General features: G+C 46.9%; 1 pseudogene; it reads left to right on the top strand.

Moving 5' to 3' along the window:
• The first annotated feature begins 2859 nt into the window (after positions 1-2859).
• Positions 2860-26332, top strand: part of LOC145513864 (cyclin-dependent kinase 1-like) — a 37365-nt pseudogene continuing 13892 nt past the window's right edge.

Genomic DNA, 26332 nt, shown 5'->3' with positions numbered 1-26332 from the left:
CAAAGCCAAAAATAGCCTCTGGCCCTTTTACAAGTGTGCTGTCTGTTGCCATAGACCAAGATGTACATGGTGCTTCCTGGAGTCACGTGCTGAGCACCCCTAAGAGAGATCTGGGCAGGGGCTACCCAGGACAGAGCCAGGCTCAGATGGAACACTCACAGTTCAGGACCGCCCAAAAACCCTCCCATCACATCTACCCACATGCTCAGCACCCTTATTGGGGCTACCAGAGGCAGTGATCTTGACAGAGAAAACTCGGGAGTGTGGAGTCAGGCTGACTTGGGAATCATAAAGCAAGGCTTCTGGGATTATATTGCCTCATCTGCAAAATGCTGTTCATGATATAGAATTTCTCTAATGGGAACACCATGAGAATCAAATTAGGAATTGCATGTTACATGTTGAGCATTATACCTGCCACACAGCAAGCCTTCAACAAGTGTCAGCTCCTAGCTAAGGCGGTGGTGGAAGAATCAGTAAGAGTTGCATCATCAGCCTACAGGGTTCACTCTAGTGAAAGCACCATCCGCTTCCTACACTGCCAAAAATGTGGACATGAAAGGCAAGACCCCAGAAGGATGCCACTCACAGCCTAGCACCTGGAACCCACAGAGGGCTTGCAAGCTTCCTTCGGCTGCTGGATGCTTGCAGCAAGGTGTTAATTCTCTGGAATGATTCCAATAGGAGATTCTCTCAGGAACATCAGGTCTCCTAATTGCATAGCACACATGCTTGCACACATGCATACAAAACAAGGACGATTTAAGACGTCTTCAAATTCCTTATGTGGTCATTATGAATGGACGGGCCAGAATTATACCTCATTTTGCTATTTCCTAATGTCTTAGGAAATAAGCTTTAATTTTTTTTTTTAATTTTAATTGAGTGTGTTTGTAGACTGGCCCATATGTGGGGAGCCAAGATACCGGCCACAAATTGGCAGACACCTCATCCTTCAGACTCTACTAGGACCTCTAGGGCAAATAACCCCACAGGAGGAGACGGGCTGCTCTAAAGAGGCAGGGGGGTGACTAGAATGCAGCAAGAAACACAGGTCCTGGAGATGCCCAGATCAGAGAAGTTCCTAAATCCTTTTCTCCGTGTGAAGCTTTACAGAGTTACCTACTTTTCTGCAAACCTTCCCCTTTCTTCAATGCCACTTTCATTTTGCTCATTAGCTATGAACACAGTTTTTTCCTCTGCTAATCTCCCCTTTTAAAAAAAGAGTTATTGGCCAAACAACCCTGTGTATCACTTTAATCCAACTGAGAGCTGGGAAACAGAACTCTGACACTACGTTTTCTCAGGTCTGAGAAACTCTAAGTCATAAAAGTCATCACTGATTTAATAACAGTTCTTGGTGGAGGAGAGGAGCAAAACAACATACCTAAAGTGTACATACGGACTGCCAGACATGACATGATTTCAGATACTTTAAAATGGGGGGGGGGAGTCTTATAATAGAGGAGAAACTGAGAAAAAAATCTTAACACCCATAATAGTTACCATTTATTCAATCCCCAGGTTGGGAAGATCCCCTGGAGAAGGGAATGGCTACCCAGTCCAGTGTTCTGGCCTGGAGAATCCCATGGACTGTATAGTCTATGGAGTCGCAAAGAGTCAGACACAACTGAGTGGCTTTCAGTTCCACTTTCATTAAGCAGCTACTATATTTCAAGGACTGTACAAGGTTCTTTTCCTGCTAACTCATTGAATCCTTACCCCTTTGTAAAATAGATATTGCTATCCCATTTTACTAGTGGTAAAGAATCTGCCTGCCAGTGCAGGAGACATAAGAGACACAGGTTCGAACCCTGAGTTGGGAAGATTCCCTGGAGGAGGCCATGGCAACCCACTCCAGTATACTTGCCTGGAGAATCCCATGGACAGAGGAGCCTGGTGGGCTACAGTCCTTAGGGTTGCAAGGAGCTGGACACAACTGAAGTAACCTGGCACATCCCATTTTACAGATAAAGAAACAAACTTAAGGAGCCTCAATTCCTAGAACAACTGAGCCCCAAAATAGGCAACCCAGAGCAGCACACTCTTTTCCACCTCTCACCACTCCAAGAATTGGCTCTGGAGTTTTCCCAGAGACCTCAGCCGGAAACCAAATCCCTGAAGCAACACAAGCCTACCCTCTTCTTCCGAAAGGAGGAGGCCACAGAGAGCAGACACTGGCTGATGCTTGTGCTGTCCCTCCTCCAAGCATGCCAAAGTCCCCCTATTCAAGAAGACAGCCACAAAAATGATGATCATGGACACTAGATGGAAAAGGATTGAGAAGGGCAGGTGTCAGCCAGTCACAGTAAGATGGAGGGAAGGGGGTCACAGTTCCCTCCCTTACATGTGATGGCAGGACACGGACACACACACACACACCCACACACACCCACCCACACACACCCACCCCCACACCCCCACACCCCCACACCCCCACCCACACACCCACCCACACACACACACACACCCACCCACACACACACACACCCACACACACACACACACACACCCACCCACACACACACACAGACACACACAGACACACACACACACACACACAGACACACACACACACAGACACACACACACAGACACACACACACACACACAGACACACACACACACACACACACACACACACTCCCACCCCCAGGGGAATGCCCTCCCCCTTCTCTGCAAGCTCCCTCTAGTCTCTTGCCTTCCACCAAGGCAACCTCCCGCATAATCCTCCGGAGCAGGGTGGCAGGTCGAGCTGGAAATTAGCTTCAGTTGGTCTCCTAATTGCAGATTATCAAGCAGGTATCGGATCAATCCAGCCACAGGCAGGCAGTGACAGGATCGATCCCAGCAGGGCCCATGTCAGTAGCTTTTTCTGTGCACAGCCTGCAGGCAGTGCTGGAAGACCTGTGGCAGCAGGGTAAGGCCAGTGCTTGAAGGAGGCTTCTGGTTGCCCCTAAGTAACTGAAACAGAAGCCCCTGGGACTCGCCCTGTCCTCCGACTGCCTGCCTTCTGCCCCCTAACTGTCCCAGGGTGGGAGGCCTGACAGGGGTAGGACCATCCCCTGGCCCTTGGCCCTGTTCTTGTGCACATTATCATCCTGATTTCCCAGATGAGAAGGAAGTTATCCGCCCAGGGTACACAGGAAGTGGCAGAGCTTAAACTCAAACCCAGGTCTGCCCAACTCCTAGCCTCTTGCAGTTTAAAGATCACTGATCAAATGACTGTGTGCTGCTATGCACCAAGCCCAGGGTGAGTAGACGTGGGAACAAGAAAATGGATCAAATAGGGTGTTTATCACTAAGAAGCCTCAATCCACTTCTCTACTTCTTCCCACACCTGTCTGTATAACACGAGTCACTGGAAGAGAGTATTTTTAACGATTCCTGACCACTCTCCAGAATATTCCATCTCTGTAGGTTTAAGGAAGTAAAGTGAAATGAATTCACTCAGTCGTGTCCAACTCTTTGCGACCTCATGGACGGTAGCCTACCAGGATCCTCCATCCATGGGATTTTCAAGGCAAGAGTACTGGAGTGGGTTGCCATTTCCTTCTCCAGGGGACCTTCCCAACCCAGGGAATGAACCCAGGTCTCCCACATTGTAGGCAGACACTGTACTGCCTTTACGGTCTGTCATAGCAAACACCCTCTTCCAACAACACAAGAGAAGACTCTATACATGGACATCACCAGATAATCAACATCGAAATTAGATTGATTATATTCTTTGCAGCCAAAGATGAAGAAACTCTATACAGTCAGCAAGGACAAGACTGGGAGCTGACTGTGGCTCAGATCATGAACTCCTTATTGCCAAATTCAGACTTAAATTGAAGAAAGTGGGAACAACCACTAGACCATTCAGGTATGACCTAAATCAAATCCCTTACAATTATACAGTGGAAGTGAGAAATAGATTTAAGGGACTAGATCTGATAGAGTGCCTGAAGAGCTATGGACAGAGGTTCATGACATTGTACAGGAGACAGGGATCAAGACCATCCCAAGAAAAAGAAATGACAAAAAAAAAGCAAAATGGCTGTCTGAGGAGGCCTTACAAATAGCTGAGAAAAGAAGAGAAGCGAAAAGCAAAGGAGAAAAGGAAAGATATTCCCATCTGAATGCAGAGTTCCAAAGAATAGCAAGGAGAGACAAGAAAGCCTTCCTCAGTGATCAATGCAAAGAAATAGAGGAAAACAATAGAATGACAAAGACTAGAGATCTCTTCGAGAAAATTAGAGATACCAAGGGAACATTTCATGCAAAGATGGGCTCGATAAAGGACAGAAATGGTATGGATCTAACAGAAGCAGAAGATATTAAGAAGAGGTGGCAAGAATACACAGAAGAACTATACAAAAAAGATCTTCATGACCTAGATAATCACGATGGTGTGATCACTCAGCTAGAGCCAGACATCCTGGAATGCGAAGTCAAGTGGGCCTTAGGAAGCATCACTATGAATAAAGCTAGTGGAGGTGATGGAATTCCAGTTGAGCTATTTCAAATCCTAAAAGATGATGCTGTGAAAGTGCTGAACTCAATATGTCAGCAAATTTGGAAAACTCAGCAGTGGCTACAGGACTGGAAAAGGTCAGTTTTCATTCCAATCCCAAAGAAAGGCAACGCCAAAGAATGCTCAAACTACTGCACAATTGCACTCATCTCACACGCTAGTAAAGTAATGCTCAAAATTCTCTAAGCCAGGCTTCAACAATACGTGAACTGTGAACTTCCAGATGTTCAAGCTGGATTTAGAAAAGGCAGAGGAACCAGACATCAAATTGCCAACATCTGCTGGATCATCGAAATAGCAAGAGAGTTCCAGAAAAACATCTATTTCTGCTTGACTGACTATGCCAAAGCCTTTGACTGTGTGGATCACAATAAACTGTGGAAAATTCTGAAAGAGATGGGAATACCAGACCACCTGACCTGCCTCTTGAGAAACCTGTATGCAGGTCAGGAAGTAACAATTAGAACTGGACATGGAACAACAGACTGGTTCCAAATAGGAAAAGGAGTATGTCAAGGCTTTATATGGTCACCCTGCTTATTTAACTTATATGCAGACTACACCATGAGAAACTCTGGGCTGGATGAAGCACAGGCTGGAATCAAGATTGCCGGGAGAAATATCAATAACCTCAGATATGCAGATGACACCACCCTTATGGCAGAAAGTGAAGAAGAACTAAAGAGCCTCTTGATGAAAGTGCAAGAGGAGAGTGAAAAAGTTGGCTGAAAGCTCAACATTCAGAAAACTAAGATCATGGCATCTGGTCCCATCACTTTCTGGGAAATAGATGGGGAAACAGTGGAAACAGTGGCTGACTTTATTTTGGGGGGCTCCAAAATCACTGCCGATGGTGACTGCAGTCATGAAATTAAAAGACGCTTACTCCTTGGAAGGAAAGTTATGACCAACTTAGACAGCATATTAAAAAGCAGAGACATTACTTTGCCAGCAAAGGTCCATCTAGTCAAGGCTATGGTTTTTCCAGTAGTGATGTATGGATGTGAGAGTTGGACTATAAAGAAAGCTGAGTGCAGAAGAATTCATGCTTTTGAACTGTGGTATTGAAAAAGACTCTTGAGAGTCCCTTGGACTGCAAGGAGATCCAACCAGTCCATCCTAAAGGAAATCAGTCCTGGGTGTTCATTGGAAGGACTGATGTTGAAGCTGAAACTCCAATATTTTGGCCACCTGATGCAAAGAGCTGACTCATTTGAAAAGACCCTGATGTTGGGAAAGACTGAAGGCAGGATGAGAAGGGACGACAGAGGATGAGATGGTTGGATGGCATCACCGACTCAATGGACATGAGTTTCGGTAAACTCCGGGAGTTGGTGATGGACAGGGAGGCCTGGCGTGCTGCAGTTCATGGGGTCGCAAAGAGTCGGACACGAGTGAGCGACTGAACTGAACTGAACTTTACTGTCTGAGCCACCAGGGAAGTCCAGGTTTAAGGTTTAAGGAAGCACCCAGGAAATCATTGCTTTTTAAAGACTTCCCAGGATGGAAGTGGATAAGTTGAAAGAAAATGGTTAAACAATCCACCTGCCAATGCTGGAGACATGGGTTCGATCCCTGGTCCGGGAAGATCCCACATGCCACGGAGCAACTAAATCTACTCACCACAACGATTGAGCCTGTGCCCTGGATCCCGGGAGCTGCAATTACTGAGCCCACGTGCTGCACCTCCTGAAGCCCGCACACCCTAGAGCCCGTGCTCCACAAGAAAAGCCACTGCAACGAGAAGCCCACACACCATAACTAAAGAGAAGCCCCTGCTCGCCGCAACCAGAGAAAAACCCTCACAGCAACAAAGACCCAGCAGAGCCAAAAATAAAAATAAGTTAAAAAAAAAAAAAGGCAGAGTTGGAAATTTTTGTTTCTTACTAATACACGGAAACATATATTTAAATAATGAGATTGTATGGGTGACATTTACTTTGGGGGGGGTGTCAACAGTTATCAAATTAAAATTTTTCTAATTAAGCAAAAGCATCCCCTGGTGATTCTGAAAGTGCAGCCACGTTTGGGAATCGACACTCCAGAGTGCTGCCTCCAGCATTGCTGGGGTTGCCGCCCTCTTTGATAAGAGATGGAGTGGAGCAGGAGCAATGCAGCTGATAAGCACATTCACACTAAGATTCTAGAGGCTTAGTAAGACACCACTCTCCCAAGACACCTCCATTTTAAAATAAAACCTTACAAAGAAAGCACTGTTCACCCTCAAAAAATAAATCCCTAATGGTAAAATACAGGCACCATGGAGCTGTTACGAAGCGGGAGAGTCTCCCGACGTCTTCAAATAGCACAGCAGCTGCGTGCAAGAAAGAATCAGGGCCTAAACGAGCTCCATGAGGCCTCGTCCAGAGCTGAGGGAGGTGCCAGATGCTTCATCACTGACACAAGATGCTGTTTATGCCTCAGCTTCATCAAGTTGCAGGGAGGGTAAGGCCTAGTGATTTATAGGCCAACCACCTGGTGGCAGCTGGGCTGTCTGAGACTGCTAGCCAGCTCAGGGCTGCCTCAACCAAAACACTTGTTCATCCTCAGATCAACCAGCCAAGCCCGGAGCCCTCCACTGGGAGCAGGGCACCACGCTGGGAACAGCCAGAGCCCCCTTGAGGCCTTCCATTCGTCAAGGAGATTGAGCTTCCACCCTGCACCCAACCCAAGGCTTGGACCTAGAGATTGCAAAGAAAAAGGCAACCACCCCTATGTCAGGGGCCCTGTGATCTGGCTGGAAAGAGAAGATAAACCCATATGTCAAAGGTGAAAGCAAGACAGGGGATGGTGACCAGGCTGAGGGATTTCTGGAAACCATAACTTTCCAGGGAGGATGGAATAATTTAGCAGCAAATAGCCTAGATGACGGCTAACACCTACAGAGGCGTTGTTCTAAGCACTTCATATGCATGAATTTAATCCTCAAAGCAACCCTAGAAATATGGGCATTGTGCAAAGAAACTCGGAGAAGGCAATGGCAACCCACTCCAGTACTCTTGCCTGGAAAATTCCATGGACACAGGAGCCTGGTAGGCTGCAGTCCATGGGGTCGCGGAGAGTCAGACACGACTGAGCAACTTCACTTTCACTTTTCACTTTCATGCATTGGAGAAGGTAATGGCAACCCACTCCAGTGTTCTTGCCTGGAGAATCCCAGGGACAGCGGAGCCTGGTGGGTCACACAGAGTTGGACAAGACTGAAGTGACTTAGCAGCAGTAGCAGCAGCAGCAAAGAAACTGCACCACAGAGATGTTAACTGACCCACTCAAGTCACACAGCTACCAAGCGCTGTAGCTGAAATGGAACTCAAGTGGTACTGCAGAGCTGTGGTATGCTGGTAAGTCCCTAACAGCTGGCTTTCCTGGGGGTGGAGGACCGTTATATATGCTGATTTTCGTGGTGTAAATGCCCCCACCACGGCCGACTTCAAGCTACCTGAGTGATGTCATTGAGCACGGAGCTGGGAAGAGATGGGCAGTAGCACACCACTGTATGGTCTTGGTACCATACAAGTTCAACAGACACAACTTCAAGAGCATAGTAAGTCAGGTGTAGTAAAATAAAGTGATGAGTTCTTACCTTTAGTTTTAATAAATCTGTAAGCCATTGAATTTAGTTTTTAATCATGACTTTAATAATTGCTTCACAAAACTCCTAAAATTTGGAAATTGGCTATCACAAGCTGGTGCACACTGACTCAACCACACTACTGATCCAGAGTTACAACATTATACAAGACCAAGAAATGCAAGACGGCACTATCACTGTTTTAAGGGGATTTTACATGGAATATGAATGAGTCATTATACAGCAACTTCCCACTAGCTATCTATTTTACGTATGGAAATGTATACATTTTAATGATGCTCTGTGACAACCTAGAGGGGTGGGATGGGGTGGGAAGGAAGTCTAAGAGGAAGGAGGACATACATATACTCATGGCTGACTCACATTGTTGTATGGCAGAACCCAACACAACACTGTAAAGCAATTATCTGCCAATTAAAATTTTTAAAAATTAAAAAAAGAATGAGCAGTATGTGGAAGACTAGATTTAAAGTCATAAGGAAACTTTTAAACAGACAAAAGTGTCCAAAGGTAGAATTGACTTCCTAGGTTAGTACTGAATTCCTGCTCACCAGAGAAATCCCACAAAGGCTAGATAAGCACCTGACAACAGGATAGAGCGTAAGCTCCAGGTCACCGTTAGATTTAGTACTTTCCAAACTGTAGCGTGAAACTTCATATTGTGATATTGAGTCATAAAAGTGAATTTCGTGAGTTGTAGGGTCAGTATTTCTTAATGAAATAAAATAGAAAATATAGGCATATTAAGTGTAATTTGACCTTGTATAACATTTGTTATACATTTGTTTATTTAATACGTGTGTGCATATGTACTAACAAGTATATGCATATATACTGGGACATGTAAAAAACATAAAATTTTCAATTGTTAGTCGTGATCAAAGAAGTTTGAAAAGTATTGGAATAAATGATAAGGTCCCTCCTAATCTTAAGAGCCTATGATTTCATGTCTTATCAACTATTATCTGACAGGCACCTCCTGTCTCCCCAAAAAGTCAAGAATGGGGGGTGGGGACTGATCACACACATTTCCAGCCCCCTGGCCCTATATCTGACCCACTAAATGTCCTTAAAGACACAGTCAGTGAAGGGGACAGTGACAGAAATGAGCATTAAAAACGTTTCCTTCCAGGGGCAGGAACTCAGTTCAGTTCAGTCAGTTGAGTCGCTCAGTCGTGTCCGACTCTTTGCGACCCCAGGGACTGCAGTACGCCAGGCTTCCCTGTCGAGGGGCAGGAGCTCAGTCACATGCAATTCACTCAGGAAGAATTAAGCCTAAAATGGTACTTTTCAGGACTTCCCTGGTGGTCCAGTGATTAAGAATCCGTCTGCCAATTCATGGAACATAGGTTCGATCCCTGGTCCAGGAGGATCCCTCGTGCCACAGGGCGACTACTCAGCCAGCACTCTAGAGCCCGAGTGCTACAATTACTGAAGGCAGCACACCCAGGAGCTCACGCCCCACAACACAACGAGAGAAGCCTCTGCAGTGAGAAGCCCATGTGCACAGCTGGAGAGGAGCCCCGCCCCGACTCGCCACAACTAGGGAACAGCACTTGCAGGGCAATGAGGACCCCGTGCAACCAGTAAATAAATAAACACATTTTACAAAATTATACTTTTCTATGGCAATCTCTCCCCAGAACTGCCCCTCTAGTGGTAAAAGTGCCCTGCAGAGCCCATTCTGACCAAGGCAAGCTCCACCAGAATTTACGGGTGGAGACAGGCAGGGGAGTGACTTGAGGACAGAGATGAACAAGAGCCTTGTGTGGAATGTTTGCCTGGAGCTCCTGCTGCAGGAAGAAGGGTAAACTCATGCCCAGGGTTGAGGAAAGAAGGGTGGCCAGGAGTGAGGAAGTAACAGAGAGCTGAAGGAGAGGAGAAAGCAGCAGACAAGACTGTGGTTTAGTCAAGAAAAGCCTCATGGTGACGGAAGACAACAGTGCCCAGGATTTGGGTACTTGCAACAAACTGCTTGCTTTATGTCCGTTTTCTCTCTCTAAATTCTAAATTCTCTAAGTACTAGATTCACTGGCTGGTCTGTCCCTGTCACCTCTTCAGAAAGCAATAAATTATTTGTTCACTCAACAGACAGATGAGTTTATGAAGGTGAGACCTACTATAACAGAGTCCTGCCACATATTCTACGGAGAAGGCAATGGCACCCCACTCCAGTACTCTTGCCTGGAAAATCCCATGGACAGAGGAGCCTGGTAGGCTACAGTCCATGGGGTTGCTAAGAGTCAGACACGACTGAGCGACTTCACTTCCACTTTTCCCTTTCATGCACCGGAGAAGGAAATGGCAACCCACTCCAGTGTTCTTGCCTGGAGCATCCCAGGGACGGGGGAGCCTGGTGGGCTGCCGTCTATGGGGCCGCACAGAGTCGCACACGACTGAAGCGACTTAGCAGCAGCCACATATTCTAAACAGGACTGCCTCCCATTTTGAAAATCGTTAACAGGTTTCAGCTCCTTATAACCCTAGTGCTGAGCAAGGACCAGAATTCAGTTGACAAATGTTTCTGAGACCCAACTTACGTCCCAGCTGCATTTTTACGTGGCCACATATTACCAGCCACGCCCAGGTCTTGGTAGGATGGCCATGGGCTTCTCCTCTATTTACAAAACTGAATCCAACAGGCCAGTTTGCTCAAACACAAAGGAGAACACTCACCTCCCAATCTATGTAGAGAATTGATGGTAGAACTTTGAGGGCAGGAGGGAGTGTGTTTCACCTTTCCCATCCCTGCTCTCCCAGCTCCCAGGCAAGTGCTAAATGAGACAGAAAGCACTGGCTATCAGGGCAAGAGCTGAGTTAAAGATACTTTGCGAAAAGGTGCTAGAAGGCAGATCAAGGAGCACCACACACACACACGCATCCTGCCCGAAGAGAATTTTCAGAGGACAACTGGGAGGCACTGGCTGCAGGAGGTAGAACAGAGCAAATCTCCCCAACCCAAGGCTCGAGAGGCCGTGCGGCTCCGCAGGAAGAAGGCAGGTTTGGAAGTCAAAGAAGCCAGTTCTCAGCTTTTGACTTTGTCCATCACTGACTCGATGGACATGAGTTTGAGCAAGCTCCGGGAGCTGGTGATGGACAGGGAGGCCTGGCGTGCTGCAGTCCACGGGGTTGCAAAGAGTTGGACACGACTGAGCGCCTGAACTGAAATGAACTGGGAAAGTTCCTGACCTTCCCTGAGACTTGATTTCGCTGCCTGTAAAACAGAGCTCTCATCATCTACCATCCAGAACATTTTAAAGAGTCTTGAATATAAGTGCCAAACATATAGCAGACATGCAACACTAGTTGATACGAACATCGAGAACGGGGTGGCAGCTGTGTGCTTCACTCCCAGCCACATCCACACTGAAGAGCCTCTCAGAGCCTCTCAGGGCAAGTTGCTGGGTAACCAGGCTCAGTGACACATACACTGACATGGCTTTTTCTGAACCCCAAATACCTAAGATTATTCCCCATCTTGCTCCATATCTCAGAATCAAGGCAAAAGTGAAACTAATAAAAAAAAATGGAGAAATGTCTAGTCTCACCAGGTTTACATGCTTTTATGTATGTAATGTTCTGTCTACTTATATTAAAATTATTTTTAAAAAACCCTTATGGAGATAAGGTTGGAGATCAACAAAAAGTAGAATTGAGAAAAAAATACTTGTCCCATAAAGAATTACCTAGAAAAAGTGAGTTCAGCAAAACTGCAAGATCAATACACGAAAATCAATTGTATTTCTATATACTTGCAATGAACAATCTAAAACTGAAATAAAGAACAACTTGATTTATTAACAAGAGCAAAGAGAATTAAACACCTTGGTATAAAGTTAACAAAAGAAGTGCAAACTTATATTCTGAAAACTACAAAACACTGTTGAAATCGAAGACATAAAAAATAGAAAACCATCCCATGTTCATGGATCAGAAGATTAATATTGGTAAGATGGCAGTACACCTCAAAAGTATGTATTGATTTTATATATCAAAATCCCTACTGCCTTTTGCAGAAATTTACAAACTCATCCTAAAATTCATATGGAAATTCAAGGGATCCATAATAGCCAAAATAATCTTGCAAAAGAACTAAGTTGAAGGACTTATACTTCCCAATTTCAAAAGTTATTTCAAAACTACAGTAATCAAGACAGTATGGCACTGCCATAACCATAAATATATAGATCAATGAAATAAAAATGAGTCCCAGAATTCAGTTTTTTATGTCAAGCATATAAGCTTGCAATGAATGTTAATTATTTAGAAGTTCTCTTCCCACCATCAACCTTGGGTACTTAGGTCCTTACGTGAAATTCTTCCAATGCACTCAGCCAGGGCAACTTTATTAAAAATGAAACTGAAATTCCCTCATCAATTCAAAGTGATTTGATATTCTTCTTATGAAATGGAAAAGCAGCAAGGAAATCAAATAGAGCAAAACACATCCCTGAACAGGCACCTGAGCCAGTGCTGTGAGGGGCCGCACTAACTTCCGCCACACAAAAGAAGTGAGGTGCAAGCCAACCCACTGTTCTGAATCACCCAACATTGTTTCTAGGACTCAGGTCAAAAGTCTGGACCTCCTAAAACCCAGAAACACAGCCCCCAAGTTTATGCTTCTAAATCAATTAGTAAACTTCAGCCACGAGAGAAGCAATATGACTAACAGTGGCTTAAACTATAGAGACAAATATTACTTCCTAGATAAGAAGTAGAGGTAGGTGGTCCCAGGGTAAGGATCCCAGTTTGTCCATATCTTTGGGACCTAGTTCCATCAATAATCCTCTGCCATTCTTCTTATATTAATATTGCATTCCCCTCATAACTGTATCATGGCTGTCATATTCCAACCATCTTATCATCACACAGTGGTATCCAAAACACTATTCAAGAAAGAGAGCAGCAGCATAAACAGCTCATACAACTCAACGTTAAAAAAAAAAGTCTGATCAAAAAATGGACAGAATTAATTTTTTCAAAGAGGAAATGCAGATGGAAAACAGGCATATGAAAAGATGCCCAATGTCACTAATTATCAGGGAAATGCAAATCAAAACCACAATGAAATATCACCTCACAACTGTCAGAATGGATATCATCAAAAAGAATGCAAATAACAAATGTTGACAAGGATGTGGATAAAAGGGAACCCTTGTACATTGTTGGTGGGAAGATAAACTAGGACAGCCATTATGAAAAACAATACAGATGTTTCTCAAAACACTAAAATCAGAAATACCATATGACCCAGCAATTTCACTCATGGGTATATTTCCCCCAAAACCCAAAACCCACTAATTTGAAATATTACATGCACCCCAATGTTCACAGTAGCATTATTTACAATTGTCAAGATATGGAAGCAACCTAAGTGTCCCTCAACAGATGACTGGATAAAAAAAAGATGTGATACAAACCCACACACAATGGACTACTACTCAGCCATGAAAAAAAGAATGAAATTTTGCCATTTGTAGCAACACAGATAGACTTGGAGGGTATTATGCTAAATGAAATAAGTTGCTTACATGTGGAATTTTTTAAATGCAACAAACATTTAACAATAAAGTGGATTTAACAATAAAAGAAGCAGACTCACAGGTATAAAAAACAAACCAGTGTCCATGGATACTTCGTACTAAGTGGGGAATATAGCCAATATTTTGAAATAATTATAAATGCACAATAATCTTTACAATATATACAAAATAATTTCTTTTAAAAAGAGAGCAGCACAAATGGCTTTTTCTTTCCATACTTCTCACTTGTCAGGAAGGAAACATCTTTCCCAGAAGCCCTCAAAAGTCTTACTGTTGCGGCTCATTGGCCAAAACTTAGTCACAGTCACATTAGACCATCAGATGAGGAGAACTGAAATTAACCTTCCCTGATCCCATGTTAAGCCCCTTCTCAGATTTACTTGGCCTGGCTTGCTCCAGGAGAAGGCTCAAATCACCACTATCTTCAACTCATCTCCTGACATGACCGCACCAGTTCAGCCTCCCTGAAGGTGAGGGCTGGGCTTTGCTGTGGCCCCCACCAGACCCACCAGCAGCCCTGGCTCCCAGGACTGGCCCCTAGGGGACCACGGAGACCGGTGCCACTGTTTATGTTTGTGTACAATGTGATGACATCAGAGGTTTCTCTTGCTACGGGCCATGAGCAAAAAGAACTTGAAAGCACCTGCGTTTTCTCACCTTCCTCACCCAAATGAGCCGTGGAGACATATACCGAAAAAGGTTCCAGACCACCCACGGGTGGTACACAGGGAGAGAGAGACAGGCAGGCAGCTATGGGTCTCTCCCCACACATGTACGTTCATGTAATTACAGACTTCCTTCACAGAGCGTTAAGTTCACTGAGAAAAATTGATCCGTTCTCTTGTTTCTTGCTTGTTTTTAAACCCTCTTGACCTGTCTCAGCAGGCAGTCCCTGGCCCTTGCAGCCTCCGTGGAGAAGTATGGAGGGGGGTTACAAAGCCTGGCTGGCAGCCAAGGTCAAGTCCCGCTTACAAATCACACTCTGGCTGGGCTTGAGGCAAATTTCCACCTGGTACTCAGAGAACCAAAGCCTTTAGATTAATCCTGGATCTGTCAGCTTCCATCATGTTCACGCAGGAAAGGTGGCAGCCAGGAGGGGGGCCGTGAACCAGGTTCTAATTCGACTCACACTTGCCCTTTTTTCTGCCCCACTGTCTGCCCTTTCCCACATGCCTGGTTCCCACATGCACATTTCTTGACTCTTGGGATGCCCTTCCCCACTTCTCTGGTCTCGTCTGGTCTCTCTAGCAATCTCCCTGCTCTGCAGTTCCCAGCTGGGTGGGAGCCTGAGCTCGGGGGTCTACCAGCTGGGGGCACAAGCCCGGGGTGCACTGCTGCTGGTTGGGTTTCCTAGACAGAGTCGCTTGGCCTCCCTCTGACTTGGCTTCCCTTACGTAGAAACCAGGATGATAATGCCTCCCTCCCAGGGCTGCTGTGAAGATGACAAGGAACACTGATGGGTAACGTGTTCCCAGCACTTACCGAGGGCAGTCACCCTTCTCGATTTACAGGTTATCCCCACCGACATGGAAAAGGCTTAAAGCAGTATCTGGGATATGTAGGGGCACAGTGAGAGCTAGCCATGGCTATGATAGTGTAATTAGAGGTCCCACTCCCTCTCCCCACCCCACCCCATGGGCACTTGGGGATCACTCATTCATTCAACAGTCAACTGGTGCTCTTCCACTCTTAGGGTGGCCCAGAACTGAATGCGGGAAACATGGCACCATACCAGAGTTTGCAGACTAGCCAAGGGTCCCCCTTCTCTTGCTGGGCTCACTGACGACTGTTAAGGCCTCATCAGAAATAGAGCATACTGATGATGGAGCTGTATCATTACTCAGATGACAGTATTTTGAAAACTGACTCTCCAAATAAGCAGCAGCACAGGCCACTCTCCACGGAGCTGGCAACAAATCCTGTTGGGGGCACCCCGGACCTGTGGGAGGCACAGCGTGGGATTCTTCATCCGTATCCACCACACAGAGCCTCTCTCCTATATCTCAAGTAGAGAAGAAGAAACAAAACCCACGGGGAGAGGGGGTCCTGGGCAGGACAGACAACACTGGGCTAGAAGGCGAAAGAGCCCGAGTGAGAACTCACTGCCACTTCCCTGTGGCTTCATAAGAGGCCCTCCAGGTCTCTGTGTGCTAATCCCTAAAATGGGTACAGCAATCTCCCTGACCTCTCTCCTGAAACACTGTAAATGTTCAATGAAACATCAGGTAAAGAAAGGCTATGAAATGCCCAGTGTGCAGTGTCCATAAAAGGGATGAGCATTATTCATGTTGCTTTTCAACACAAGGCAGGTGAGTTGAGAACAGAGATTGCAGATCATGGCCCCATCCAGCTCTCAGCTGTGTTAGGCTTGGCTGTTCTCTGGGTGGTGTGTTTTTTAAATGTGGGTTTGTTGCCAGCATTTAAAATCCAGCACATTTCACATAAAAATCCAGACTTCACTCACTCACCTTAGTAGCCTGGGCCCTGTGTTTGAGATTCCACTGGCAGGACCTCAAGCTCTGAAGACGAGCAGGTAGTGGTAGTGGTTTGGTGGTTTAGTCGCTCAGTCGCGTCCGACCCTTCGTGATCCCAAGGACTGTAGCCCGCCATGGGGTCCTCTGTCCATGGGCTTTCCCAGGCAAGAATACGAGAGTGGGTTGCCATTTCCTTCTCCAGGGGATCTTCCTAACCTAGGATTCGAACCCACGCCTCTTGCATTGCAGGCGGATTCTTCACCGCTGAGTCACCAGGGAATCCCTAAGATAAGCAGAATGAAAGCTAATTTCAGCTAAGTCACTTTACATCTCACGTGACCCAGAGAATTCCTTCACCATTCTAAGTCTCAGTTTCCTATTCTGTTAAACAAGCATTCATTTACTCAACAAATATTTCTTGAGCACCTATCCTGGGTCAGGCAATTCAGCAAACAAGATAGATGAAGCAGACACTTCAGTTCAGTTACGTTCGATTCTTTGCAACCCCATGGACTGCAGCATGCCAGGCTTCCCTATCCATCACCAATTCCTGGAGCTTGCTCAAACTCACATCCATTGAGTTGGTGATGCCATCCAACCATCTCATCCTCTGTCGTCCCCTTCTCCTCCCGCCTTCAATCTTTCTCAGTGTCAGTGTCTTTTCTAATGAGTCAGTTCTTCACATCAGGTGGCCAAAGCAGACACTAAAAACAAGTGAAAAAATAATAATTATAAGATAACTGTCTGATTATGATCAGCGCTAGGAAAGAAGTAAAAACACGGTGAGGTTCTAGAGGATGGCTGATGGGGGTTCAGGTGTAGGCCCCTTTAGCTAAGGTGCCCAGGAAAGGTCTTACCAAGGAACTGGAGGAAAATGACTGCACTCGCCCCCAGTTTGGGGGGATTAAATATGAGGCACTTAAACGCCTTGTGAGAACACTGCTAGTGGAGTGGAGTGGGGTGGGGTGGGGTGGGGTGGGGTGGGGCGGGGCGGGGCAGAGGGGGGGTTGGTGGGGCAACCCTGTTTGCCCAAGCTGGGTCTGCTAAGAAGGAAGGAAGGGAGGATGGGGGAGGGGCAGCTCCCAGAAGCAGGTGGGACTTGGGCCTCCCCGCCCCCACCCACCAGCCCCTCTCTTCCAGGCTCCTTTCAAAGCCTCTGCAATTATCCCATCTATAAATACAGCCTGCCAGCAGAGAGGGGCAGAGACACAGGTGGGAGGAATTAACCCTTGAGTGGGCCTCCCCCAACTCTCATCCCCTGCCAGGTTTCTCCTCCCCCGCATCCTCCCCTCCACCCCAGAACCCCTTCCCACCAGCAGCTGAATCAATGTTTGCCTTGAACACGCAGTCGCCTCACTGTGAGCGTGAGGGATTTAGAGGAGGCAGCGGGCAACAACCTATTCCAGGTGGTATTTATCCTCCAAGCCTGCAGGGCTCAGTATCAGCTCGTCCACCAACCCCCTGCTCCTCCTTCCAGACACCCAGCGCAGGGCCTCGCTAGCAACCTCTTTCAAAGGGCACGTCTGTCTCCAGCCTCTCTCTCCCCTAGGATGGGGAACTGGTTGCTGCAGGCCTAGGATTGAGTTACACTGAAAGCAAGTCTGTGTTTCAATAAAAAGCCACGATTAGACTTTTTATTTGTCCACAGGGACCCATGAGGTGCCCCTTCGCCCCGGCTCCCAGCTCACTGGCCTTCTCTGGGCATCACAGCTTCCTTCTACCTCAGGGCACTTCTGTTCCCAACGTCAGCAAAAGCAGCCCACTGTGTCCAGGGAACGCCTCCTCATCTGTCAGATCACAGAAGCCCACCTGGGTACCCCAAACTCTAGCAAACTCCCTTATACAGCTTGATGTGCCTTATGGCTCTCTGTCCGTTCCCCTCTATCCTGTCTGGAGAGTTATGTATCTGCTGACACTCACTGTTGTATGCCTACACCAAGCACAATCCCTAGAACCTGGCTGGTACTTAAATATTGATGAACGAGGAAGTCAGTGATTGAATGAATGAATGAATGCTCAGTTAGTGGGTTAACACCACGGGATGTGCAGAACCACCAGAAAACTCCTCTAGGATGTAAGCAGGGGTAGTGCCTGTCTGTTCAATACTGCCCTCGGCTCCTTGCCTAGTGCCCGGCCCATGTTACTTGCTCAGTGAACCCCTGGTGATGGAGGAGAGTCAATGAGAGTTCCTGCTGCCAAGGAGCCCCTGTTTAGGTGTGACCAGCCCAGTGAAGGGCTTCTCAGCAACACCGCAGCACAGTTCAGAAACTTCCTTTTGGCAGCAAAGCTACAATAATCATTAGAAAGCAAGTTGTAAAGCTGGTATTTTAGAAAACCACCCAATTAATTTTAACTGTCGATAAGAAGGGAATCCACAGGTAAGTTATGATCTGCATGGGGAATGACGTTAGCAATCAGGAAGTGGTGTGATGGAAGAAGATGGCTAGTGTTGGCCAGAACAGTCAAGGCAGGACTAGCCATGGGCCTGAGTTGTATGGGGTGGCGGGGGGAGTGGGGGGTGGGGGGGGTCATTAATCTAGTTAACAAGTCTTAAAAATGAGAAAACACAAGCAAAGCTCCAAGAGCATTTCCTGTTCCAAGGGAGGGACCTGAGTCGCTCCCATAGACCCAATGGCCATCAGCTATTAACTTATATGAAGAAGCTGATGACTGTGGGCATATCACAGTAGAGGAGATAAGATCCCAGCTCTCCTGGAAATCTCATTCTAGCAGAAGGACAAGTAAATCAATTAACTTCAGAAGAGGAGAATCCTTTTAAAGAAAACAATTGCAGAGGCCAGCGTTATATAGGGCGGTCAGGAAATCCTCTGTGAGCAGGTGAGGCGAGCATGGAAGCAAGGATGAGGCAGCCATTGAAGAGCCAGGTGGGATTTGGGGGGGCAGTGAGGGGATGGGGGGGCCGTTAGGACAAGGAACTAGCCGGGCTACTCATGCAAAGGCACCGGCTATCTGGAAGAGTGAGATGGACTCTAGAAACACAAAGACCAGAATGACGGACTTGGTCGAGAGCATGATGTAAAGAAGGCCCCTTTACAATTTCTGTTACAGACCGAAGGTTTGTGCCACCCACCACCCCCCAGGTGGTTACCATAGTGGGGCTTCCCATGGCAGAGCGAACTGAGGGAAAGGTGGGTACAATTCCACCGCTTTCTTCATTGCTTCAAGCTTTTTAAGAACTTTCAACATGCTAATGGCTCTTCAAGACAGGGATGTGGATACAGTGTTTTCCAAGCTTATTTGACAAGGGAGGAAAAGCCCCTCAAAGAACTGTGCTTTGAGGAAGCCTCTTCTGAAAGGGCTGCACTAGACACTGGAAGGACATCATTCCTGGCCCTCCTGTAGAAAGCCAAGCTACTCATGAGCTTCTGAACCAAAATCTGACAAAATCCCCTCTCTGGGAGGGATCAGACACAGAAGGGAAGGAATAAAGGTTGTCCTCGATAAACCTAGCTCCTCAGCCCTCCTTCCAGCAGCCCCCACCTCCGCCCCAATTCTACATCTTCAGCTAGCTCACTCACCTTCCCATTCAGAAAGAACTTCTGTTGTTCCAGGCCTGGGCAAGGCCACAGTCACAGAGCTTCAGTCCCAGCTGCCCCATCTCCTTTGGCCTTTTTCTTCCCTGTGTGGTTACTTGGCTCCCCAACCATTGAATTCTGCTTCCTCTGATGCTTCCCTGGTGACTCAGACGGTAACAAATCTGTCTACAATGCAGGAGACCAGGGTTAGATCCCTAGGTCCAGAAGATCCCCTAGAGAAGAGAATGGCTATCCACTCCAGTATTCTTGCCTGGAGAATTCCATGGACAGAGGAGCCTGGTGGGCTACAGTCCTTTGGATCGCAAAGAGTCAGACATGACTGAGCGACTAACACTTTCACTACTTTCATACACCCTACACTCACCTCTGTGGCTTCCCCAGTGTTACACACTCCCTCGCTCCTGCATCCATCAGACATTCCTAGTAGCCACCAGCCAGATCAAACAGCCCTTGTCTGGAAACACTCTGATGTCAGCACACACAGCTGCTCCCTGTTGGAGGATGGAGGTGGGTCCTCAAGCCTCAACCAATGGGCTGCTCACATCAATTACAGAGACACCAACCAGTTTCCAATAAGATCCATTAGTAAAAGGGAGATGTACTTCCACTGGGCAGAAAAGTTATCAGTTTCAGCTGAAAAATTTGGCAGGTCTTGGATAAGTTAGTGGCTAAGCTGTAGACCTCTGCTTTATTGTCCAAGGAATTACCCACCACAACCACCAACCATATACTTTACTTGTCATTTACAACTTTTGTGCCATTAGGGTGGAGTGGTCAGTTTCAACAAACAAATAAGGAACAAAATCAGAGGGCATTTACTCCTGGGCAAGAAGGAACAAGACAATGGTCATGAAGCTTCCACTGTGGCTCAGACAGCAAAGAGTCTGCCTGCAAAGCAGGAGACCCTGGTTCAGTCCCTTGGTCAGGAAGATCTCCTGGAGAAGGAAATAGCAATCCACTCCAGTATTCTTGCCTGGAAAATCCCATGGGTGGAGGAATCTGGTGGGTTCCATGGGGTCGCAAAGAGTCGAGCATGACTGAGCGACTTCACTTTCACTTCTCACTTTCAAGAAGGAACAACAAGGCCTAGAGTTACTCTCACACCTTAAGCAACTTGGAAAACCAGACAAAACGTAGGAACAGAAGTTTTAGAGATTAGATAACAGGCAGCACAGGACTGTGATCACTGAGCAAAGAAAAACAAGCCAGATGAGCCCTCCTGTCACACCAGTCTACTTTACCATGTAGAGGGAGTTTCTGACCACAACAAAAGGAGGGGCTGCACAAACAGAGCCTGGCAGTCTCTCTCGCTGAGCTGGGGAGCCAGAAATCAAAGCTCAAGGACCCCATGGTGGCTATAATTTGTGGGGTAGAGAACCAGAGAGGAGACACTGATGAAAACTCTTCTCGAGTAATTTGCAGAGCGCCAGTATGCACCTCTATGAGAAGGAACTACCTGAGACTTGGGGAAAGACGTTCTGAAGATGTGAAGGCAAGATAATTCCTCCCAAAACTGAAAGAGTTCAGGTTCCAACCAGCCAGAGTTCAAAATGACACTCCAGGTCTCCAAGTATCAATGTCAATTGTGATCCTGTGTCAACCATCCTTCACAAGTTTAGGCCATTCTCCTTTCCCCGTGTAGTTACCTGAGTAAACAGCTGTGATGATCATCCTGCTGATTCGTTATGCAGTTCGAGTAGCATCCTTGTCAGCGGCCCTTAGAGATGCCACATTCAATTAACCATCCCTCAGCTCCACAGCTGAGGACCCCTCTGACTGCCCACGACCTTTCTGCGCACTATAGCAATTGTGTCCACCTGGCTTCTGATGGGGAGCCCTGTCACCTGGGTTCTATTGCATCAGGTTCCTATCTTCCCCATTGCTCTCATTGATCCCTATTCTGTGAAACATCTCCTGCCACCTATCCTTGGTCTCTGGAGGAGAGCCACCTCAATGATGAAGGTGTTTCTCTTAACACATTTCTATACTTCTTCCATAAATCCTCAGGGTCTTCCATGGATCGTTCATCCTTTGTGGGTTTTCCTGGCTTTAATAGTATATCCACTCTACCATGCTTATTTCTCTCAACATTTGGACCCTTCCTCCCACCAAGCACCAGAGAAATCCAGGCATCTCTTAATGTGGGCCAACACTTTTCCCAACCTTCTGGACCTATCTTAGCAGTGTACCCTAGGCATAGGACATACTCCCAAAGTGATAAAATCTCCATCAACCAACTCTACCTTCTGCCCCACCTGATCAAGCATCTCAACACTCAGCCCCAGGCATGCTCTCTTGGCTCTCATTGGAATATATTATTTGGGTCGTGCAGACTCCTTGAAATGGCCCCTTTCTTTTCTACCAGGCTCAATTTGTCCCTAACCAGGTATTGTGATTGTACCCTAATTTTTGGCCCAGTGACCAGGATAAGAGTTGGGGCATTCTTGGGCAGGCACACACCATCTTGCAGAAATCTTTGCAATGTCTTCAAGGAAAGGGGAGTGCTAACCCTTAACAGGGAGAAAAAGGTCATTCCTGCAGACTCAGAGGGTATGGGGAAATCTGTGATTCAAGATTTTCACGTATTAGACATCAATCAGAAGTCCCCATTCCATGTGTCATGGTCCCATTCTTTCCTAACCTTGATTAGACTCGACCTAAGCACTTGTGTGGGCTTCCCTTGTGGCTCAGGTGGTAAAGAATCCACCTGTAATTCGGGAGACCTGGGTTAGATCCCTGTGTTGGGAAGATCCCCTGGAGAAGGGAAGGGCTACCCACTCCAGTAAGATCCCCTGGAGAAGGGAAAGGCTACCCACTCCAGTATTCCGGCCTGGAGAATTCCAGGAACTGCCGAGTCCACGGGGTTGCAAAGAGTCGGACACTACTGAGCGACTTTCACTTTCAAGCACTTGTGTATGTTGGTTATTTAACTTTCTTTGAAGTCACTACTCCTTTCTAATGATTAAGTCCTGAGCCTGGGCCTCAGATTTCCCTGTTCTCCTTCTGCTGATGATGAGAACCTCTTTACAAAGCCACAAGGAAGTCCTCTTGTCGTCACACTTAGCTTTACAGTTGTAATCAATCACTCTCAACTCTTCAATATCTTCTTCCAAAGCGTTATTTGAGCTTAGCAACATCTATCCAATTTCACTGGCCTCATGGCTACTATTTATCCCTTATTTCTCAAATGCTGATACACTGCACCAGCTAACCCATCTTTTCCACTGGATATACCTCCCAAATCTCCACCAGTTAAAGCTTGTACTGCCGCACCTACCATGAGTAACACGGCCCTTGCAGCCAGCCAGGCAGGGAGTGGTGATTCAGCTCCTAAATCCCGTCCTAGAATCCCCTACCCCAGTCTATGCCAGGCAGCTACAGACATGGGTCAGGTTCATTATGGAGGACTCTAAGAGTCAACAACACCCGTGGAGGGGAAGAAAGGGGGAGGAAACACCAGGTGAGCCTCCACTGACCCTCAGAGGAGTTTTGAAGCTGAGATGACGCCTCCAGCTTCAAACTCACCCTGAGATGGAGGAAGGGCTTTGTACCCTGGCTTCCATCTGTCATTGGATGTAAGCACCCCCAGAAATGAGTGTAACCTTGAGCTGGGTGGGCCTTGGTAACTGAGGTCATCCTGTGTCCGGGGAGGAGGGGCATCCCTGACAGCCAAAGGCACTCAGCCACAGTGTTCCTAGCAGGTGGGGAATCAGCCCTTCATTCCTAAGGGGAGATCTGATGGTGCATCCAGCATCCACCACCCCTCCCAGATAAACTACCTATCCCCAAGTCCTGGCTTCAAACTCTGCTCTCAGGGAAACTGAAATGAAAACAACACGGACCAACTCGGATGTCTGGTTCACTCTTAAGGGAGGAGAGAGTCCCATGGTCCACTATATTGGTATTTAGGAAAAGAAGAAAAGGCGTGCTTCTCTATGAGACATGGGGTCTTCCCAGTCTCTGGAAATAACTAAGTGAAGCCTCGGAGATTTTCTTCCCTAGTTCTTTTCCAGGAAAGTCCTTTATTTCACCCACACTGGACCTACTATTCATGGAGGACTTTCTGGGACTCCAAACAACATCAATCTGTGAATGAAGCTCCGAGCATTCAGGAGCTACATTGCCAAGGCCGGGTGGAAAGCTCTGGGCTAAAGGTGAGAACAGAGCAAGACCTGGCTGGTGTTCAGGCCAGGATAGAGGTCTAGGCTTGGAGCAGAGCCACCCGCAGGAGGGCAAGTTCAGCCCAGCTGTGCCCAATTGCCCTTTCCTCCTCTTCCCGCAGCACATCTTTCCAGAGCACAATCTATCTCCAATCAACCTAAGAGCATGGGGAGAACTCTTCACACTTTCAGCGGCTGGTAGAAACTGGGAGGACTGGTTACATTGCAAGCCCAAGGTAGGCCTGGGAGGAAATCAGACTGGTGTGATGTGATGAGGCACATTCTCAGGGCTGGCCTCATTTACAGCACCATTCTAGCCAAAGCCCTGTTCCACTGGCTGTCTCAGCCCCACCCAGCAACCTCAGCCAGAGCCTCCAGCATCCATAGGTCAGCATCTACACAGACCCAGCCTCCCTTCTCCCTAGCATGGACTCTAATCTACCCTCCTTTTCTGAAAACATCCCCTCTTTATTAAAGAACAGAAAGTTTGGATGAGTGAGGCGTGGTGTAAGAACCAATACTGTTGGCATCAGACTGACAAAGATTCAATCTCTGCTCTTGGTTCTTAGGCAACTTCTGCATGCCTTGCTTTTCTCATTTGTAGATTGTGACTACTGCTTCCTAACTTATAAGGTGCTGTGAGGATTAAATGAGATCATATATTTGAACTTTGCCCAAGATGCTTAATGAAATCTACTTACTACCCCTCCCCCTCCATAGCTGATTTTGATTGCCCTAAACTATACAAAGAGCTTCCTTGGTGGCTTAATTGGTAAAGAATCCACCTGCAATGTAGGGGACCTGAGTTTGATCTCTGGATTTGGAAGATTCCCTGGAGAAGAGAATGGCAACCCACTCCAGGATTCTTGCCTGGAGAATTCCACGGACAGAAAAGCCTGGCGGGCTACAGTCCATGGGATCACAAAGAGTTGGACATGACTGAGCAACTAACACTTCACTTCATACAAAGAGCTACTGAGATACTACACATGACACATGACAAAGAATTTACAATCTGTACGCTCCACAAAGGCAAGAACCTTGTCTATTTTATTCATCAATATATACCCAGACTCTGGCTCAATGCCTAGCACATGTAGGTACTCAGAAATATTTGTTGATTAAATAATGAATGAATTGTGTAAACCGAATCTTAATATCTTAAAAAAGTATCTGTGTAGACCAGGAATGACAAATCATTTACTCATTGCCCACACCAACTGACATGTAGTTAACACCCACAGCAGTGTGTTGAGAAAGAGTCTGAAGACATGTCTGTCTTGGCAGCAGAGAGAGATGTGATCAGTTAGCAGTATCTGCCAAAAGTATGAACGAGGATCAAGCATCACTTGTGCCTATATTTACCCTTCTGGGTTCAAACTAATGTGTCAAGCAGCAAAGGCCTGATGTAGAGGACATGGAGTCCACAAGTTAGGGGGGAAAGACATACTCCAAGCAGTCTTTTCCTCCAGCCACTGTCCCAAAATAAACTTTTCTGCTCACCCCTCATCAGCAGAGGTACAAACAGAAATCCAGAAGCAATGCTGAGGGACAGCACAGACCGAAAAAGTTCAATGAGGCCCAGTGACCAGACTCCCCATTAATTCCCTCTAAGCCACGTCATTCAGAGAAGGCAATGGTAGCCCACTCCAGTACTCTTGCCTGGAGGATCCCATGGACGGAGGAGCCTGGTGGGCTGCAGTCCATGGGGTCGCGAGGAGTTGGACACGACTGAGCGACTTCACTTTCACTTTTCACTTTCATGCATTGGAGAGGGCAATGGCAACCCACTCCAGTGTTCTTGCCTGGAGAATCCCAGGGACGGCGGAGCCTGATGGGCTGCCATCTGTGGGGTCGCATAGAGTTGGACACGACTGAAGCGACTTAGCAGCAGCAGCAGCACCCACGTCATTTCCCTTTCAGGCCACTCAATTCTTCATCCACTTCCTCCTGCTTCACTTTTGGTAAGTGGCCACCCCTCCCTCATCCTCAGCCTCCAGGTTTCCTGAGTTGCAGCTCTCACTAAAGATAGATTTGTCCCATCTCTCTCAAGATCACTGCTTGGGAGAAGCGGAGAGAAGAGTAATTAGCAAATTCAGCATTCCAGTAACCCTTCTACAGGGAAGGATAATCATTTGTTAGCTTACGTAAATCCTCACGCCCGCCTTGATTAGCTGTCGGAGGTGGAGGAAGAAATGAGAATGGGCTCACTCACTGCGCCTGGGAGGCAAACAAGGGTCGAAATAATTTTTTTTCTTTTAAAACTAAAGACTCCTCCCAAGGAAGGGGAGCCTAACTTCCCACTCCATAAGTGTGGGCTGTCCATAGTGTGACTACTTTCTAAAGAGTACAGTATAAAAGGGACAAAAACACCAATAAAAACTTTACATTGGAGAAACCTGACAAACGCTGTCTTAGCCAGGTGGTCAAAGTCAGCATCATCAGTGGAAAGTCACATTGAGACTACGTGATAAGAGGGCACTTCAT

This window comes from Giraffa tippelskirchi, chromosome 7, assembly GCF_054371585.1.
Source record: "Giraffa tippelskirchi isolate mGirTip1 chromosome 7, T2T-mGirTip1v1.2.pri, whole genome shotgun sequence".
NCBI lineage: Eukaryota > Metazoa > Chordata > Mammalia > Artiodactyla > Giraffidae > Giraffa > Giraffa tippelskirchi.
The sequence above is the reverse complement of the archived record's forward strand: the minus strand, read 5'-3'. Positions and strand labels throughout refer to the sequence as shown.